The sequence below is a fragment of the Caretta caretta genome, chromosome 2 (genome assembly GCF_965140235.1).
Source record: "Caretta caretta isolate rCarCar2 chromosome 2, rCarCar1.hap1, whole genome shotgun sequence".
NCBI lineage: Eukaryota > Metazoa > Chordata > Testudines > Cheloniidae > Caretta > Caretta caretta.
In genome coordinates, this window is record NC_134207.1 from 213149096 (window position 1) to 213165162 (window position 16067).

Sequence of the window (16067 nt, forward strand, 5' to 3'; positions counted from 1 at the left end):
GGCAACGCGAGCAGCTGCACTGATGCAGGTGAAGGCACTCTACACCAATGGGAGAGAGCTCTCCCGTCGACATAATAAAACCACCTCTGCAAGAGGCAGTAGGTATGTCGGTGGGAGAAGCTCTCCTGCGAACACAGTGCTGTCCACACCGGTGCTAATCTCGGTGTAATTTATATCGCTTGGGGGTGGTTTATTCACAACCTGTGCAACATAAATTATGCTGACATAAGCTGTAGTGTTGACATCTTTTTTGTCTTTTCTAACTGTAGCGAGGAAATACCAGTATTTAAACGGATGTTGAAAACAATAGGCATATTACTTTAATTGGACCTAATTATTAAATTTACTTGACTGTCCTAAGAGGGAAGTATTGGCCTTTTCTTCATTAATTTTGCCTTCTTGTTTTATTCAATCAGGCATTAAAACTTTAGACTTGATGTCAAGTATGATAACCATTCACTATAAAAAAGGCTGCCACTATAAGCAAGACTGATATTTTTATTTATACAGTCAAAAAAGCTAAACTAAACTACAAGGTTTATGTGCCTCTTAATGGAAATTATAGTTTGCCTTTTGCTGCTTCATAAGCATCTAAGGTCAAGAACCCCGGGAGGTTGCTTTTGGTTCCAAGCGGTATCTCTCTTGGCAGCAAATATGCAAAGCCAGACCAAGTACTTCCTTACACCTTTCAACCCAGGAGTGGAGTCACAGAGCTGGTTTACAACGAACAGTGACATCTGCATAGCTACGTCTCTCAGGGGTCTGAAATATCCACACCCCTGAGGGACATAGTTAAACTAACCTAACCCCCGGTGTTGGCAGCAGTAGGTTGACAGAATAATTTTTCCTTCAGCCTCGCTACCACCTCTTGAGGAGGTGAATTACATACAGCAACAGGAGAACCCCTCCCATCACTGTAGTAAGTCTCTACGCTTACAACACTACCTCAACACAGCTGCAGCTGTGCCACTGTAGTATTTTAACTGTACTGTATAGCCTAGAATCTACCTAGGCTAATACAGATTTATTTGAATTATATTGGTGATTGGTAGGTCTACCACAATGTAATAACTAATACAATTCTTCCTTGGCTGCTTTGATATGGAAGAAATTTTAAAAGGTCTTCAGGCTCTTCACAGCTGAAAATTTAGAAACAGAATTAGAGAGACAAGGTGGATGAGGCAAATTCTTTTATCAGACCAGCTACTGCTGGTAAGAGAGACAAGCTTTCGAGCTTATATGGAGCTCTTCTTTAGGTCTGGAAAACATACTGAGGGCATATCTACACTACAAAATTAAGTCGACATAACTTACATCAGCATACAGCTACAGCAGTAGTTACATTATTTGTGTGTGTCTATACTTTGTACGCCTGAGGGAATTGCATGCCACTGCGCAATGCAGAATTTGCACAGAATTAATGTACTGTGTGCAGAATTTCATTTTTCTCCACAGAATTGGTGCTGCAGAGCTGCTGGCCACCACTAGGGGCCGCTGGACCCAGCAGAGCCAGGACACTGTCCAGGAGAGGGGGAGGGGGAGCTGCAGCTGTGGTTCCAGGCACATCCTGAAGGAAGGAGGCAATGTGCAGGAAATGCAGTACAAGCCTTGGATCCAGCATCAGGCTGTTTCTTTCTCTGGATCCCTAGGTTCTGGATGGAGGGGGGCAGGAGATGTGGGTGTCTGGGCTGGGGCAGTGGGTGCCCTGCAGCTGGGCTCTTTGGGGGGATGGATGTGCCGGTGTCCGGAATGGGGGTGGATGTAAGTGTCTGGGCTCGGGGGGCAGGGGCACAATTGGGCCCTGGGGAGTATGGAGTGCAGGTGTTTGATAGCAGAGGGGCAGAGTTCTCTCCAAAACATACCCAGCTGACATGTGACACAACCAGACTGAGGCATCCAACAAAAGCATAACAGAGAAACAGGAACTGGATTGTCATAGGGGTTTCTTTAACTCTCTACCCCGGGGAGAATCTTTTGTTGTCTGTATTGTTACAAGAAAAGGAGTACTTGTGGCACCTTAGAGACTAACCAATTTATTTGAGCATGAGCTTTCGTGAGCTACAGCTCACTTCATCAGATACATACCGTGGAAACTGCAGCAGACTTTATATACACACAGAGAATATGAAACAATACCTCCTCCCACCCCACTGTCCTGCTGGTAATAGCTTATCTAAAGTGATCAACAGGTGGACCATTTCCAGCACAAATCCAGGTTTTCTCACCCTCCACCCCCCCACACAAATTCACTCTCCTGCTGGTGCTAGCCCATCCAAAGTGACAACTCTTTACATAATCAAGTCGGGCTATTTCCTGCATAGATCCAGGTTTTCTCACATCCCCTCCACCCCCATACACACACAAACTCACTCTCCTGCTGGTAATAGCTCATCTAAACTGACCACTCTCCAAGTTTAAATCCAAGTTAAACCAGAACATCTGGGGGGGGGGGGGTAGGAAAAAACAAGAGGAAACAGGCTACCTTGCATAATGACTTAGCCACTCCCAGTCTCTATTTAAGCCTAAATTAATAGTATCCAATTTGCAAATGAATTCCAATTCAGCAGTTTCTCACTGGAGTCTGGATTTGAAGTTTTTTTGTTTTAAGATAGCGACCTTCATGTCTGTGATTGCGTGACCAGAGAGATTGAAGTGTTCTCCGACTGGTTTATGAATGTTATAATTCTTGACATCTGATTTGTGTCCATTTATTCTTTTACGTAGAGACTGTCCAGTTTGACCAATGTACATGGCAGAGGGGCATTGCTGGCACATGATGGCATATATCACATTGGTGGATGTGCAGGTGAACGAGCCTCTGATAGTGTGGCTGATGTTATTAGGCCCTGTGATGGTGTCCCCTGAATAGATATGTGGGCACAATTGGCAACGGGCTTTGTTGCAAGGATAAGTTCCTGGGTTAGTGGTTCTGTTGTGTGGTATGTGGTTGTTGGTGAGTATTTGCTTCAGGTTGCGGGGCTGTCTGTAGGCAAGGACTGGCCTGTCTCCCAAGACTTGTGAGAGTGTTGGGTCATCCTTTAGGATAGGTTGTAGATCCTTAATAATGCGTTGGAGGGGTTTTAGTTGGGGGCTGAAGGTGACCGCTAGTGGCGTTCTGTTATTTTCTTTGTTAGGCCTGTCCTGTAGTAGGTAACTTCTGGGAACTCTTCTGGCTCTATCAATCTGTTTCTTTACTTCTGCAGGTGGGTATTGTAGTTGTAAGAAAGCTTGACAGAGATCTTGTAGGTGTTTGTCTCTGTCTGAGGGGTTGGAGCAAATGCGGTTGTATCGCAGAGCTTGGCTGTAGACGATGGATCGTGTGGTGTGGTCAGGGTGAAAGCTGGAGGCATGTAGGTAGGAATAGCGGTCAGTAGGTTTCCGGTATAGGGTGGTGTTTATGTGGCCATTGTTTATTAGCACTGTAGTGTCCAGGAAGTGGATCTCTTGTGTGGACTGGACCAGGCTGAGGTTGGTGGTGGGATGGAAATTGTTGAAATCATGGTGGAATTCCTCAAGGGCTTCTTTTCCATGGGTCCAGATGATGAAGATGTCATCAATATAGCGCAAGTAGAGTAGGGGCTTTAGGGGACGAGAGCTGAGGAAGCGTTGTTCTAAATCAGCCATAAAAATGTTGGCATACTGTGGGGCCATGCGGGTACCCATAGCAGTGCCGCTGATCTGAAGGTATACATTGTCCCCAAATGTGAAATAGTTATGGGTAAGGACAAAGTCACAAAGTTCAGCCACCAGGTTAGCCGTGACATTATCAGGGATAGTGTTCTTGACGGCTTGTAATCCATCTTTGTGTGGAATGTTGGTGTAGAGGGCTTCTACATCCATAGTAGCCAGGATGGTGTTATCAGGAAGATCACCGATGGATCCTCAATGATCTTCCTGATAACACCATCCTGGCTACTATGGATGTAGAAGCCCTCTACACCAACATTCCACACAAAGATGGATTACAAGCCGTCAAGAACACTATCCCTGATAATGTCACGGCTAACCTGGTGGCTGAACTTTGTGACTTTGTCCTTACCCATAACTATTTCACATTTGGGGACAATGTATACCTTCAGATCAGCGGCACTGCTATGGGTACCCGCATGGCCCCACAGTATGCCAACATTTTTATGGCTGATTTAGAACAACGCTTCCTCAGCTCTCGTCCCCTAAAGCCCCTACTCTACTTGCGCTATATTGATGACATCTTCATCATCTGGACCCATGGAAAAGAAGCCCTTGAGGAATTCCACCATGATTTCAACAATTTCCATCCCACCACCAACCTCAGCCTGGTCCAGTCCACACAAGAGATCCACTTCCTGGACACTACAGTGCTAATAAACAATGGCCACATAAACACCACCCTATACCGGAAACCTACTGACCGCTATTCCTACCTACATGCCTCCAGCTTTCACCCTGACCACACCACACGATCCATCGTCTACAGCCAAGCTCTGCGATACAACCGCATTTGCTCCAACCCCTCAGACAGAGACAAACACCTACAAGATCTCTGTCAAGCTTTCTTACAACTACAATACCCACCTGCAGAAGTAAAGAAACAGATCGATAGAGCCAGAAGAGTTCCCAGAAGTTACCTACTACAGGACAGGCCTAACAAAGAAAATAACAGAACGCCACTAGCGGTCACCTTCAGCCCCCAACTAAAACCCCTCCAACGCATTATTAAGGATCTACAACCTATCCTAAAGGATGACCCAACACTCTCACAAGTCTTGGGAGACAGGCCAGTCCTTGCCTACAGACAGCCCCGCAACCTGAAGCAAATACTCACCAACAACCACATACCACACAACAGAACCACTAACCCAGGAACTTATCCTTGCAACAAAGCCCGTTGCCAATTGTGCCCACATATCTATTCAGGGGACACCATCACAGGGCCTAATAACATCAGCCACACTATCAGAGGCTCGTTCACCTGCACATCCACCAATGTGATATATGCCATCATGTGCCAGCAATGCCCCTCTGCCATGTACATTGGTCAAACTGGACAGTCTCTACGTAAAAGAATAAATGGACACAAATCAGATGTCAAGAATTATAACATTCATAAACCAGTCGGAGAACACTTCAATCTCTCTGGTCACGCAATCACAGACATGAAGGTCGCTATCTTAAAACAAAAAAACTTCAAATCCAGACTCCAGCGAGAAACTGCTGAATTGGAATTCATTTGCAAATTGGATACTATTAATTTAGGCTTAAATAGAGACTGGGAGTGGCTAAGTCATTATGCAAGGTAGCCTGTTTCCTCTTGTTTTTTCCTACCCCCCCCCAGATGTTCTGGTTTAACTTGCATTTAAACTTGGAGAGTGGTCAGTTTAGATGAGCTATTACCAGCAGGAGAGTGAGTTTGTGTGTGTATGGGGGTGGAGGGGATGTGAGAAAACCTGGATCTATGCAGGAAATAGCCCGACTTGATTATGTAAAGAGTTGTCACTTTGGATGGGCTAGCACCAGCAGGAGAGTGAATTTGTGTGGGGGGGTGGAGGGTGAGAAAACCTGGATTTGTGCTGGAAATGGCCCACCTGTTGATCACTTTAGATAAGCTATTACCAGCAGGACAGTGGGGTGGGAGGAGGTATTGTTTCATATTCTCTGTGTGTATATAAAGTCTGCTGCAGTTTCCACGGTATGTATCTGATGAAGTGAGCTGTAGCTCACGAAAGCTCATGCTCAAATAAATTGGTTAGTCTCTAAGGTGCCACAAGTACTCCTTTTCTTTTTGCGAATACAGACTAACACGGCTGTTCCTCTGAAACCTGTATTGTTACAGACATACTTGCTGATAGGTATTTGAAATAAATTACCAAATTAATTGAAACTGCTGTGATTATATTGTGTTATTTTGACAAATAAAGTATGCAGAATTTTGCAGAATTTTAAAATATTGTGCACAGAATTTTAAAGTTTTTGGTGCAGAATTCCCCCAGGACTACCTCCTTCTGTCAGTGATGTACATCCTTACCAGGAGCGCTTGCACCAATTGAATTGTCAGTGTCAGACATCATGGGATTGATTCTAAAAGCCAGCAATAGTCAATGTAAGCAACACAGTGTCTATATAGACACTGAGTCGACCTAAGTACATTGACAATGACTCTACACCTCTCATGGAGGTGGAGTTATTAAGTCAGTGTCATGGGCGAATTGTACTGGAGTGAAATTTTAATGTAGACACTTAGGCTATGTCTACACTGCACTTTTGTCGTTAAAACTCTTGTCACTCGGGCGTGAAAAAAACACCCCCTGAAAGACAAAAGTTTTAACAATAAAAAGCACCGGTGTGGACAGCCCCTTGTTGGGGTGATTTTATTTTGTCATCAGGAGAGCTCTTTCCTGGCAACAAAGAGTGGCTACATTGCCTATCTTACAATGGTGCAGCTGTGGTGGCACACTGCACCATTGTAAGGTGTGCAGTGTAGACATACCTTACAATTAGGTTGATGTAAACTGCCTTGCCTCGACCTAACCTTGTAGCATTGACCAGGGCTCATAGTGTCACAGCTAAATACAAGATGGAACAGATTGTTTAGCCTAAGTACTTAACACATATTTCAAGAGCCCATTCAAGGTGAAGTGGCCCATTAACACCCCTCCAGTCAAAGGGGGGGGGGAATAAAAGTGAGAGCGGGAGGCAGCTGGGGGGAGTTTGTTAAACAATCTGCTCCACCTTGTATTCAGCAGTCACATAGAGAATGTTTTCCAGAGCTGAAGAAGATCTCTGCAGGAGAGGGTACTGATGTCAAAAGTTGGTTTAACACTTCAACAAACTCTGTTTCCAGGTTCTTAGTCAGTGACTTCCAGTAGTTCAGTGGTCTGACTTTCTTTAAAACTTGGCAGAAAATATGTACTGCTTAATATTACTTTTTGTATTTAATTTAAATTATTTAGGCCTTAAAATGGGTTGTCAAAAGTAATTTAAAACAGATTATTAAAAATAAACCTATATTTTATTTAAATAAAAAAATTAAACAAATTTCAAAGATCCAATTTAAATTAAAAAATTGATTTTTATGCTCAATGGTGTTCGCTTATGAGATCTCCTTTTCCAAGCACCTTTGCAGCCCACTGATGTGAAGCTGTGTGGTGTTGATTTTACCTTTTGTGGCAGGCAGAGTTTGCAAATGGATAGGTTAACCCACACAGAGGCAGAGGTACTAATTTTGGTCTTCTGGGGCCCTACTAGTGTTGCTGGGCATCTGGTTTTCACCTGAAACGCCCGATCGAAAAGGGACCCTGGCGGCTCCAGTCAGCACCTGTGACTGGGCCGCTAAAAGTCCAGTCAGCTGCGCAGTGGGCCTAAGGCAGGCTCCATGCCTTCCCTGGCTCTACGCAGCTCGCAGAGCTGGTGGCATGTCCCCACTCTGGCTCCTAGGCTCTGGGAAAGCCAGGGAGCCCTGTGCGCTGTCACCGCCCTGAGTGCTGGCTCCACAGCTCCCATTGGCCAGGAATCATGGCCAAAGGGAGCTGCAGGGGCGGCACCTGCAGGCAGGGGCAGTGTGCAGAGATGCCTGGCCATGCCTTTGCCTAGGAGCCGCAGAGACGTACTGGCTACTTCCAGGGAGCCGCCCAAGGTAAGCACTGCCCAGAGCCTGCACCCACACTCCCTCCCATATCCCAACCCTCTTCCCCAGCCCTGAGCCCCCTCCTGCACTCCAAACCCCTCAGCCCCAGTCCGTAGCCCCCTCCTGCACTCCAAACCCCTCATCCCTGGCCCCACCCCAGAGCCCGCACCCCCAGCCAGAGCCCTCACTCCCTCCTGCCCCTCAACCCCCTGTCCCAGTCCGGTGAAAATGAGTGAGTGAGCAAGGGTGGGGGAGAGTGAGCAATGGAGGGAGGGGGGATGGAGTGATCAGGGATGGGACCTCGGAGAAGGGGCAGGGGTGGGGCCTCAGGGAAGGGGCAAGGGATGGGGCATGGGTGTTCAGTTTTCTGTAATCAGAAAGTTGGCAACCCTAGGCCTTAAACATCGATACTCAGCTAACTACACTGTGTTATGACCTTCTAAAAAAGTAAGTGAAAACTTGTCTTTGTAACAAAAAGAGACTGATTAAGCTTTACTAAGTCATGCCATCTGACTTCAAGGGAAGGCCTTTTTTTTTAATCAGCCAAAGTTTGCTGGTAAGGTACCTCCAGTTGATAGAATGTAGTATTATTAAAATTTAGTATCATTAAACACAGGTCTGTATCCGAGGGCTAAATTAGGCAGAAGTAGTGAATAAACTAAATCTTTAAATGTGATAAGGTCCATTTACACTCCTAGATGAGATTACTTTTCTCTACATTACCCAAAGGTACTTGCAAAACAGAGGGAATATATTATGCTGGTGTTAAGCAGAACTTTTTTTTTTAAAGTAGGTCAAATTTTTAAAACAAAACCTTAAAATCTTATGCAGTGTTACCAAGAAAAAAAAAATCTTGAGAGCTGTACTACCAAGGTGCTAATCACTTTTTAAAATATAAAAAGACTTACTTTTGCATAAACATTAAATGTAACGCTTTGAAATGCATAGTCACACACCTAAGGCTGTTCTTTCACTGTCATTTTAATTTAGTGTTTAATAACCAACTGAGTTTTAATTAACTCCATTGTTTTATTCATTTATATTTCTTGCACTTCACAAAAGACTGATTTGATGTCTGACATGCATATTTTCTGTCATCCAATTGCCCCCTTTCCCAAATAGTCACAAAGGGTTTGGGCGTTGGGGCTAGTTTAGTTTTTTGGTGGGAAAGTAATAAGTGTACTTTAGATTCAAGATATTGCTGCCTTGCTTATTTTCATGTACCACATGCACATTGTTCCTGTTAAACAAAGATGGACAAAGCAGTAAAACTAGTAACAAAACGGAGACAGAAATAGCTGCACTGCCAGCGCTCCAGAAAACACAGCTCTAGCTTCAGGTTCCTTGCACACAGAGTACTGCGCAAACCCAGACGCATGCCAATCTCTTCGTAAGAACAGCGTAAGGGCCATCATTCCAATGCCTGGTCAACACCAGGCAATTTACCCATTGCTCACAACATGGCCTGTCTACATTAACCAATTTCAGAGCCATAATTCACCACTGGTGCAATACATTCAGGCTCTGATCCTGCAGCATAGAAGTCAATGAAAAGTTTGCCATTTACTTCAATTAAAGTAGAATTAAGTCCTTACAAGATGCAGTGTTAACCTCCGGCCTTGCCCCCATGAGTCCTATCTATTACAGCTACTATTGGTAGGACTCCACCGGTGCTGGATTATGACTATAAACTTCACTAGCATAGACAGGGGTCAGCAGTGGGTACAGCTAAATCAGTTCTGAAAACAGTCAGTTACTTAGGTGAGACAAGACTTATTTTCAGAGAAATTTGATGGAAAGAAGGAGGCAGCATACTGAGAGTGTAGGCGAGATGAAGCACAGGAACAGTTCTAGTGTCTATGTCCCTGTACCATATGAGATTTAGAAGGGAGCAGTGGGAAGTGATAGCCTTAACACTGTCAGTGTATACTTTAATATTGGACAGGGTGGGAGAACTGAGATCCCAAATCCCTTGTGGTTAGCAATTCAGGAAATATTTAACAAAAAAAGGAATGGGAACAATAGAACTTCTCCAAAATAATCCCTACAGCAGATCTTTTAGAAAAACAACCAACCTTGATTTAAAAATTGTCGGTGATTGAGAATCCACCATGACCCTTGGTAAATTGTTCCAGTGGTTAATTACTATCACCATTAAAAAATATGCCTTATTTCGGTCTGTATTTGACTAGCTTCAACATCCAGCCAATGTGTTATACCTCTCTCTGCTAGATTTGAAGAGCCCATTATTAAATATTGTTCCCCTTCAAGAGGGTACTTAAAGACAGTAATCAAGTCAGCCCTTAACATGCTTTTTGTTAAGATAGACTAAGCTCCGTGAATCTAAGGCCTGGTCTACCCTACGAGTTTAGGTTGAATTTAGCAGCGTTATCTCAATTTAACCCTGCACACGTCCACACGACGAAGCCCTTTTTTTTTTTTACTTAAAGGGATCTTAAAATTGATTTCTTTACTCCACCCCTGACGATGGGATTAGCACTGAAATCGGCCTTGCCTGGTTGAATTTGGGGTACTGTGGATGCAATTCAAAGGTATTGGCCTCTAGGAGCTATCCCAGAGTGCTCAGTTGTGACCGCTCTGGACAGCGCTCTCAACTCAGATGCACTGGCCAGGTATCCAGAAAAAGGCCTGTGAACTTTTGAATCTCATTTCCTGTTTGGCCAGCATGGCGAGCTCACCTGCACAGGTCACCATGCAGAGCTCATCATCACAGGAGACCAGGCAGTCCCAGAATCGCCGAAGAGCTCCAGCATGGACCGAACGGGAGGTACGGGAGCTGTATGGGGAGATGAATCCGTGCTGGCAGAACTCCATTCAAAAAGATGAAATGCCATAATATTTGAAAAAAGAAAGCTCCAATGGCATGAAGGACAGATACTATAACAGGGACCTGCAGCAGTGCCTCGTGAAAATTAAGGAACTCAGGCAAGCCTACCAAAAAAACAGAGAGGCAAATGGCCTCTCCGGTTCAGAGCCCCAGACATGATGAGCTACATGCCATTCTACGGGGTGCAGCCATCACTACCCCAACCCTGTGCTTTGACTCTGTCCAAGGAGTGGGAGGCAACATGGACACGGGTTTTGGGAGTGAGGAAGATGATAATGGTGAGGAGGTTGTAGATAGCTCACAGCAAGGAAGCGGAGAAACCGGTTTCCCCAACAGCCAGGATCTATTTATCATCCTGGATCTGGACCCAGTAGCCCTCGAACCCACCCAAGGTGGGCTCCCGGACCCTGAAGGCGGAGAAGGGACCTCTGGTGAGTGTACCTTTGTAAATATTATACATGGTTTAAAAGCAAGCGTGTTTAATGATTAATTTGCCCTGACATTCGCTGCCAGTACAGCTACTGGAAAAGTCTGTTAACTTGTCTGGGGATGGAGCGGAAATCCTCTAGGGACATCTCCGCAAAGCTCCCTTGGATGTACTCCCAAAGCCTTTGCAAAAGGTTTCTGGGGAGGGCAGCCTTATTCCGTCCTCCATGATAGGATACTTTACCACGCCAGGCCAGTAGCACGTAGTTGGGAATCATTGTAGAACAAAGCATTGCAGCGTATGGTCCCAGTGTTTGCTTGCATTCAAACAACATCAGTTCTTTATCTCTCTGTGTTACCCTCAGGAGAGTGATATCATTCATGGTCACCTGGTTGAAATAGGGTGGTTTTAGTAAGCAGGCATTCAGAGGTGCCTGCTCCTGCTGGGCTGTTTGCCTGTGGCTGAACAGAAATCTTCCCCGCTGTTAGCCACGCGGTGGGGGGAGGGGTGAAGCCATCATCCCAGAGAATTATGGGGGGTGGGGGTGGGGGGGAAGGGTTAGTTGGGTTTCTGCTGCACGTGAACCCGGAAACTGCACCCCTCCTTTTAAATTGCCAACCCATTTTTAATGGCCAACCCAACGGCTACATCATATGGGAAATGAGGGCGCTGCTGTTTGAAACCATTTGCACATGAAGGTTAAAGAAGCCAAAAGACTGTGGCTTACCATGGCTGCCTGCAAGCCGAATTCTGTTGCCCAGCCCTGCGTGAGTGATCTCTCACACCAAACCGGCATACCCTCAATAAGAGGCAAAATGCGACCTTGTAATGAAAGCACATGTGTTATGTAATGTTAACAGCAAGGTTTACCGTGAAAGAGTGTACCCATTGTTCTATAAAATGTGTCTTTTTAACTACCACTCTCCCTTTTTTTTCCCTCCACCAGCTGCATGTGTTTCTCCTTCCCAGAGGCTAGTGAAGATTAGAAGGCAAAAAATACGCACTCGCAATGAAATCTTCTCTGACCTCATGCTGTCCTCCTACACTGACAGAGCACAGAAAACTATGTGGAGGCAAACAATCTCAGAGTGCAGGAAAACACAATATGATCACGAGGAGAGGTGGCGGGCTGAAGATGGTAGGTGGCGTCAGCTTGCTGAAAGAAGGCAGGAGTCAATGCTCAGGCTGCTGGAGGATCAAACTCATATGCTCCAGCGTATGGTTAAGCTGCAGGAAAGGCAGCAGGAGCACAGACCGCCGCTACAGCCCCTGTGTAACCAACCGCCCTCCTCCCCAAGTTCCATAACCTCCTCATCCAGGCGCCTAAGAACGCGGTGGGGGGGGGCCTCTGGCCACCCAGCCACTCCACCCCAGAGGATTGCCCAAACAACAGAAGGCTGGCATTCAATAAGTTTTAAAGTTTTAAAGTGCTGCGTGGCCTTGTCCTTCCCTCCTTCCCCCCCTCCCGGGCTACCTTGGCAGTTATCCTCCTATTTATGTGATGAATAAATAAAGAATGCATGAATGTGAAGCAACAATGACTTTATTGCCTCTGCAAGTGGTGATCGAGGGGACGGTGGTTAGCTTACAGGGAAGTAGAGCGAACCAAGAGGAGGTGTTTCATCAAGGAGAAACAAACAAAGCTTTCACACTGTAGCCTGGCCATTCCTGAAACTGGTTTTCAAAGCTTCTCTGATGCACACCGTGCCCTCCTGTACTCTTCTAACCGGCCCGGTCATAGAATCATAGAATATCAGGGTTGGAAGGGACCTCAGGAGGTCATCTAGTCCAACCCCCTGCTCAGAGCAGGACCAATCCCCAACTAAATCATCCCAGCCAGGGCTTTGTCAAGCCTGACCTTAAAAATATCTAAGGAAGGAGATTCCACCACCTCCCTAGGTAACGCATTCCAGTGTTTCACCACCCTCCTCATGAAAAAGTTTTTCCTAATATCCAACCTGGTCTCTGGCTGCGCATAATCAGTGGCCAGGCGATTTGCCTCAACCTACCACCCCACCATAAATGTCTTCCCCTTACTCTCACAGATATTGTGGAGCGCACAGCAAGCAGTATTAACAATGGGAATATTGGTTTCGCTGAGGTCTAAGCAAGTCAGTAAACTGCACCAGCGTGCTTTTAAATGCCTAAATGCACATTCTACCACCATTCTGCACTTGCTCAGCCTATAGTTGAACAGCTCCTGACTACTGTCCAGGCTGCCTGTGTACGGCTTCATGAGCCATGGCATTAACGGGTAGGCTGGGTCCCCAAGGATAACTGTAGGCATTTCAACATCCCCAACAGTTATTTTCTGGTCTGGAAAGTAAGTCCCTTGCTGCAGCTGTTGAAACAGACCAGAGTTCCTGAAGATGCGAGCGTCATGTATCTTTCCCGGCCATCCCACATTGATGTTGGTGAAACGTCCCTTGTGATCCACCAGAGCTTGCAGCACTATTGAAAAGTACCCCTTGCGGTTTATGTACTCGGCGGCTTGGTGCTCCGGTGCCAAGATAAGGATATGGGTTCCGTCTATCGCCCCACCACAGTTAGGGAATCCCATTGCAGCAAAGCCATCCACTATGACCTGCACATTTCCCAGAGTCATTACCCTTGATATCAGCAGTTCAGTGATAGCGTTGGCTACTTGCATCACAGCAGCCCCCACAGTAGATTTGCCCACTCCAAATTGATTCCCGACTGACTGGTAGCTTTCTGGCGTTGCAAGCTTCCAGAGGGCTATCACCACTCACTTCTCAACTGTGAGGGATACTCTCATCTTGGTATTCTTGCGCTTCAGGGCAGGGGAAAGCAAGTCACAAAGTTCCATGAAAGTGCCCTTACGCATGCGAAAGTTTCGCAGCCACTGGGAATCGTCCCAGACCTGCAACACTATGCAGTCCCACCATCCTGTGCTTGTTTCCCGGGCCCAGAATCGACGTTCCACACCATGAACCTGCCCAATTGACACCATGATGTGCACATTGCAGGGGCCCGTACTTTGCGAGAAGTCTATGTCCATGTCCTCATCACTCTCATCACCATCCTGCAGTCGCCTCCTCGTCACCTGGTTTCACTTTTCTTGCAGGTTATGGTTCTGCATATCCTGCTGGATAATGTGCGCGGTATTTATAGTGCTCATAATTGCCGCGGTGATCTGAGCGGCCTCCATGTTCCCAGTGCTATGGCGTCTGCGCTGAAGAAGGCGTGAAACAATTGTCTGCCATTGCTCTGATGGAGGGAGGGGTGCTGACAACATGGCTTACAGGGAATTGAAATCAACAAAGGGGGTGGCTTTGCATCAAGGAGAAACAGAATGGCCCCCTCAAGGATAGAACTCAAACCCCTGGGTTTAGCAGGCCATTGATTTCACGGAGAGAGGGAGGAAGGGGAGAAAATGAATACAAAACAAATCTGATCTATTTCTTGTTTTGATCCACTTCATCTATCTTTATACATCTTGCTGGCAGCAGATGGTGCAGTATGACGGCTGGCCATCATCGTCTCCTGGTTGCTCATTAGAAGACGGTGCAGTACGACTGCTGGCAGGACTGAATCACCATGAGATGAAACTTAAAAGGGAAATGACCTGGCTGAGTCACTCCCAGGTTTGCCCAGGCGCCCCAACCAACCTCACCGAGGTTGGCTAAAAGAGCACCCTGGAGTACGGCGACGATGGCTACCAGTCATACTGCACTGTCTGCTGCCAAAAGGCAATGAGCTGCTGCTGTGTAGCAATGCAGAACCGCATCTGCCAGGACCCAGGAGACATATGGTGACGGTGAGCTGAGCGGGCTCCATGCTTGCTGTGGTATGGTGTCTGCAGGGATAACCCAGGAAAAAAGGTGCGAAACGATTGTCTGCCATTGCTTTCATGGAGGGAGGAAGGGAGGGAGGGAAGGGGGGGCCTGGTGATATGAACCCAGAACCACCTGCAACAATGTTTTTGCCCCATCAGGCATTGGGATTTCTACCCAGAATACAAATGGGCAGCGGAGACTGCAGGAACTGTGGGATAGCTACCCATAGTGCAACACTCTGGAAGACGACACACTCCGCCGACTAAATGCACTTAGAGCATTTGTATGGGGACACACACAGTCGACTGTATAAAAATGCTTTATACAAAACCACCTTCTAAAAATTCAACCTAATTTCATAGTGTAAACATAGCCTAACACTGTAAGGCATGTTTTCGAATTCTTGAAAGTTCTTGTTGCTCTTCTCTGAGCCCTCTCCAATTTATCAACATCCTTCTTGGATTGTGGGCACCAGAACAGGACACAGTATTCCAGCAGCCATCGCACCAGTGCCAAAAACAGAGGTAAAAGTAAAATGATCAGGAAAAGTAACACGTATTCAGTCTATAATGCTAATGTAGAGTTCGAGTCTGGTTCTTCTGAAGTAGGGGCTGGTTTGAAGAGAGAGAAAAAAAAACTTTTTTACCTCAAGTTAATTGATTGCCATTTAACATATTTTTCACAGTGCTAATGTGGACACTTCCCATGTCTTTAATCTGGGCTACAAATTGAGAACTAAGAGCTGGTCTACACTGGGAACTTACACTGGCAACATCCACACCCCTGAGAGATGTAGCTGTGTCGATTCAGCCCCCCCACAACTAGACAGCACTAGGTCGACAGAAGAATTCTCCCATCACCTAGCTACTGCCTCTTGGGGAGGTGTAGTAGATCCAGTGGTGGGAGAACCCCTCCCATCAGCGTAGGTAGTGTCTGCACTGAAGCACTACAGCTGCGCTGCTACATCTTTTTGCCCTTTGCCCAAGCCCTTACTAACTAGAGGTAAAAAAGGTCTGGGGTAGGTATACCCCAAGTTTTGTCATTGACTTCACCAGGAGCAGGATTGGTCTCCTAATTTAATCTCTACACTAAAAACTCTTAATAGATATGCATCACATATTAGAAAGAGATGGATGAAGGCTTGATCATACACAAAAAAGAATTTTCATAAGATGTGCTTTGTTCCTCCATAGGAAAAAATGGACTTGGAGAAGATGCAATTAATTAAAATTCTTGCTAAAGGACTGTTACATAATGATACTATTTGTACATGTCTAAATTTAACTGTTAATCCAAACCAACTGACTAGATAAAAGGATAATTCCACTTTACACAGTCAAATGCCTTATCATTAACCAGGGAAAGCATCACCACAAAATCCTGCCCCCACTA

At 45.9% G+C, this 16067-nt stretch overlaps 1 protein-coding gene across 5 annotated transcripts in view; it reads right to left on the reverse strand.

Moving 5' to 3' along the window:
- The window catches only part of HDAC9 (histone deacetylase 9), a 704322-nt gene that overhangs the window by 558272 nt on the left and 129983 nt on the right, over positions 1 to 16067 (reverse strand). The window lies entirely within an intron of this gene.